Source organism: Benincasa hispida, chromosome 6 (genome assembly GCF_027475165.1).
Source record: "Benincasa hispida cultivar pf3 chromosome 6, pf3_genome.v1.1, whole genome shotgun sequence".
In the NCBI taxonomy this organism is placed as follows: Eukaryota; Viridiplantae; Streptophyta; class Magnoliopsida; order Cucurbitales; family Cucurbitaceae; genus Benincasa; species Benincasa hispida.
In genome coordinates, this window is record NC_143483.1 from 5,838,885 (window position 1) to 5,844,184 (window position 5,300).

The window sequence follows — 5,300 nt, forward strand, 5'->3', positions numbered from 1 at the left end:
AATTATATCATATATAATTAACCAGTCCAATTGTATCATATATAATCGATTTTCCTCTTGTCAATTTGAACATTTCAAATTAACCCAAATACTGGTCATGGACTTTATCCAAGCTACCCAAGGGACCTAATAGATCTGTGACTTGAAGCTGCAACGGTACGTGAATAGCTAACTAAACTCTGTAGCCACGAGATCCACCATCTGTTAACTGTCAGGCATTCCACTAAAGACCAATAGTTGAACTCTTCTTACCACAGATATATTTCTATGTCCATTGGATATAACCAATCATAAGTACGATGACCCTTCACAGATGCTCGTAAGTACAGTTGAGCCAAATTACCGTTTTTCCCCTGTAGTTACATCTCACTCCTTAATTACCATTGATTCCTTTAATGAACAATACAACATAGTCCAAGTATGTGTGAACACCTCTCGGGCCAAGAGAAGGTGTATGGCACCAAATCGTTCAAGCCCCGGAATCAGCCCTTAAAGGAGCTATCAATCTATTTACCCCTGCCTTGGAGAATGAGTGAATTCCATCTTGTGTAGCTGAGTTTTTCAGCTCCCAAATCAGACGAATCCCCAAAATGGTAGGTTTGAATCGGCGATCTGGCCACTCGCACCCATACAAATCAAAGAATCACCCTCAATGGCAGGAGTTCCCAACTCACTCAGAATTGAGGTCATGTTACCTATGGTCATCCTAATGAAATGAAGTCTCTGTCATGAACGGTGTTATATAACGAGACGTTATCACTTCATCGTCAGGTCTTATACAAACTCTTTGTATAGGATGCCCCCGCTCGCATGTCCCCAACACGAATGATCAGGATTAGACCATCTGTGACAAGTCACAACATTTGTGACCATTCCACAAAGCGGGCCACGTTCGTAGCGTTACCAGGATAAGGTTTCTCTTCTTTATCCATATACTACAGACCATTTTGGTTATCACTCAAGACATGATCCGTTTGTATCACCACATACATGATTAAGTCACATACAGATAACCAGAGATTTTATGTTTATTGGTTTGTGGTAAAGCAAATAAAACAAGTAAATGAGCAAAATACAAGATGTGATGTAAATATCATATATGAACAATACAAGCGTCCATACATAATGTTTACAAACTACAAGACACGAGACTTTAAGGCATTAACTCCAACAGCATCCTCCGACTAGATGCGATCCGCTTCTGGATTCTCTAATCGCGATAAATGGTCAGCGACCTGGTTCTCTATTCCCTTTCGGTCAATTATTTCCATATTAAATTCTTGGAGTAAGAGAACCCATTGGATTAGTCTAGGCTTCGCATCTTTTTTGGTCATCAAATATCTTATCGCAGAGTGATTTGTGTGGACTATCACTTTTGACCCAACAAGTAAGGCCTGAATTTTTCAATCGCAAAAATTACTGCTAAAAGTTCCTTCCTAATGGTGGTGTAATTCACCTGTGTGGAGTTTAATGTTCTGCTAGCATATGCGATGGGGTGTAACATTGTCTTTACTTTTTGTGCCAAGACTACCCCCATCGCATCCACTGGCATTGCACATCAGTTAAAATATTTTTGCTCAATCAGGTGCAATCAAAATTGGCGCTATAGTCAAAGCGTCCTTTAGTGTTTTAAATGCATTGAGGTAGTGTGAATCAAAATCAAAGGATCTATCAGCTTCCAACAACGCATTCAAGGGTCGAGCGATTTTGGAAAAGTCCCTTACAAACCTTCTGTAAAATCCTGCATGTCCTAGGAAACTCCTCAAAGCTTTTACATTCACTGGAGGTGGAAGTTTTTCTATAGCTTCAATTTTTGCTTTGTCCACCTCTAACCCATTTCTTGAAACCTTGTGCCCGAGCACAATTCCTTCTTTGACCATAAAATGACACTTTTCCCAGTTCAATACCAGATTTGTTTTTTCACATCTTTTCAGTATTCTCTCCAGGTTTTGTAGACAGATTTCATATGTTTGCCCATAGACTGAGAAATCACCCATAAAGATCTCAACTGAGTCTTCAAGGTACTCAGAGAAGATCACCATCATACACCTTTAAAACGTACTGGGAGCATTGCATAATCCAAAAGGCATGCGACGAAAGGCGAACGTTCCATATGGACATGTGAACGTGGTCTTTTCTTGATCCTCTGGTGCAATCATAATTTAGTTATAGCTTGCATAACCATCAAGGAAGCAGAAATAATCATTCCCGATAATCGGTCGAGCATTTAATCAATAAAAGGCAAGGGAAAATGATATTTTTTTGTCGCCGCGTTGAGTTTCCTGTAGTCCATACAAATTCGCCAACCTGTGACGGTCCTTATGGGGATCAATTTGTTGTTTGCGTTAAGAACTACTATCATCCCACCCTTCTTGGGAATAGACTGCACGGGGCTGACCTACGTGTTATCTGCGATAGGGTAGATAATGCCGACATCTAACCATTTGATGATTTCTTTTTTGACAACCTTCTTCATCGCAGGGTTCATTTTACGCTGAGGTTCTATTGAGCACTTTTGATTTTCTTCAACCCGGATTTGATGCATGCAATACATCGGGCTAATACATCTAATGTCTGCGAGCGTCCATCCGATTGCTTTAATATATTTCTTTAGAACACTGAGTAGCGCAGTTTCTTTTTCTTCAGGTAACGCAGAGGATATGATGACTGGTAAGGTTTCATTCTAGCTAAGAAATACGTACTTCAAATGGGTTGTTAGAGTTTTTAGTTCTAGTGTAGGTGGTTGCTCTAAAAAGGGCTTTTGTGCTTTTCTTTCTTCATCCAAATTCAGCATTTCTTCATTCTTCAATATCTCTGTTATCGCATGGCAAGTCTCTATGGATGTTGTTACATCCTCTCTTTCTTCATTCTCTTCCTCAGACTCCCATTTTTCAGCACAAGTGTGTTCATCATCGAAGTCTGATAAGCCTTCCCCATCTAGGAACTTCATTTCCTTAATAATATTGAACCTGAGCTTCTTTTCGTTGATGTTCTTTGTGATTTCTCCCTTGTGCACATCTATTTGAGCACGACCAGTAGACAAGAATGGTCGTCTCAATATGATTGGAACATCTTTATCTGTCTCATAATCTAAGATAATGAAGTCTACAAGTAGAATGAATCTATTTATTGTTACCAAGACATCCTTTAATTTCCTTTAAGGGTGCACCAAGGATCTATCGACGAGTTGAAGAGTCACCATTATGGGTGTTAGTTGTCCTACATTCAATCTTTTGAAGTTTGAAAGGGGCATTAAGTTTATGCTTGCTGAAAGATAACATAATGCTTGACGAATATAGATTTCTCCTATTGAGTAGGGTATTGTGAAACTGCCTGGGTCGCGCATCTTTGGTGGGATCATAGTATTGGATTCTTGTGTCAACACCATCGTGGCGAATCTTCCCGTGTTTCTCTTCTTCGAGATAATGTCCTTTAAAAATTTTGCATACACCGGCATCTGCTCTATCGCTTCTATGAATGGAATATTTATGTGCAATTGTTTCAATATTTCTAGCAAGCGCTGATACTGGCCTTCATCATTATGTTTCTTTTTCAGTCTTTGAGGAAATGGAGGTAGCTGTACTTTCAATGTTTCATGGTTTGGAGGCTAAAGGTGATCGCATCTTCTAGTTCCCTAGTTTCGGACTCCTTTGATTAAGTCTGTAATAGAGATTTCTTTGATTCAATCGCAAGTTACTCCTTTGACTCGGTCTTGCGAGGTTCCTTCCATACTTCTATCATCGCCTTTCCACTCCTTAGGGTGACTGCTTGGCAGTGTTCTTTCCCTGTATTCCCTGGATTGCATGGAAGCTCAGTTGAGCTAGGCAATGTCCCTTGGGGTCTATTCTTTAGCTCTCCTGCAATTTACCCCATTTGAATTTCCAAATTGCGGATGGATGTAGATTCGTTTTGAAGGACTATTTCATTCTTTTCGATGTATTACTTCAACAAGTTTTCTAGGGATGATGAGGATGGTGTTTGAGAGCTGCTAGCTTGCTATTGTCCATTAGTTATATGGAAAAATCTTGACGGTCCCTCTCTCTGAGTCATAGGCTAACTGCCTTGTTATTGGTTGTTCTTCCAAAAAAAATTAGGGTGATTTCGCCACCCCGGGTTGTAAGTGCTTGAAAAAGGATTGTTTTTGACAAAGTAAACTGGTTGAGTATTTCGTGGACATTCCTTAAAAGAATGTGATTCTTCACATACAACACAGTTGGTGCTGGTTTGCTCTATCGCATTGACTTGCCCATTTTAAGTTCCTGAATTGTTTATTACGATGTCTTGCAACAAGTTTATCATTGCATTCATCTGATTTTGTAATGATGCGATGGCACTATTACTCGCATTACCTTCTTTGGGCTTCATTCTTTGATTGCTTTCTTGCCAATCTTCGTGGTTTTTCGAGATGCGATCAAGAATATTCTTTGCTTCATCATATGTTTTGTCCAGCAAACCTCCTACTGCTGCCGCATTGGCAGTCGTCTACGATGCAGAGTGGAGTCCATGATAAAAAAAATCTCCATTTGGAGGCAATCCGGCAATCCATTGTGTGGGCAGTCACGTACTAGCCTCTTAAACCTCGCCCATGCATCATTGAGCGATTCATCTTCTTCTTGTTCAAAATTGGTGATCAATTTCCTCCTTCTGGCATTTTCTGTGGGTGGGAAATACTTCTTCATAAACTTTTCCACAACTTGCACTCATGACGTTATCTCTCCCGGTTCGAGAGAGCAAGCCCATTTTCTTGCTTTATCGGGTAGTGAAAATGGAAATAATGTGAGTCAAACCTCTTCTGGGGAAATATTAGGGAACACAAAAGTGTTGCAAATTTCAATGAAGCTTCTTAGATGGGTATGCAGGTCTTCATCATGCCGTTCTATAAATTGCCCTCAGTTTGTATCATTTGTAACATTACTGGCTTCATCTCGAACCTTGATCCATCCAATGCTGGTCTTATGATTCCTGGGGAGAAATTATACAAGTTTGGTGACGCATAGTCCCGGATGGATCTATTGTGATCATTTGCCAGTAGGATAGGATTTGCCAATATGTTGTTTTCATTTGCTACTTGTTCCTCAGGTTGTTCAGCCATTCTATGAACTCTTCCTTGCCGTTTACGTCTGTTTCTTTGCCTTTTGTGAAAAGTTCTTTCGATCTCTGGGTCGTACTTGAGCTCAGGAGTATGTCCTTCGCTCATACGACACTTGCTTTTTCCTTCACAAGTGGAACGACAATACAACAAAGGTTGAAAGCTGCAAAGATCAAAGAGGTTTGATGTTAGCGTTGATAGAAAAATAGGC

At 40.0% G+C, this 5,300-nt stretch overlaps 1 non-coding gene across 1 annotated transcript; it reads left to right on the top strand.

The window, feature by feature from the left end:
- Positions 1-4,539: 4,539 nt before the first annotated feature.
- On the top strand, positions 4,540-4,646 carry LOC120080667 (small nucleolar RNA R71). Its single transcript, XR_005482617.1, has one exon. It is a non-coding gene; the product is annotated as a small nucleolar RNA R71 (small nucleolar RNA).
- The last annotated feature ends 654 nt before the right edge of the window (positions 4,647-5,300 follow it).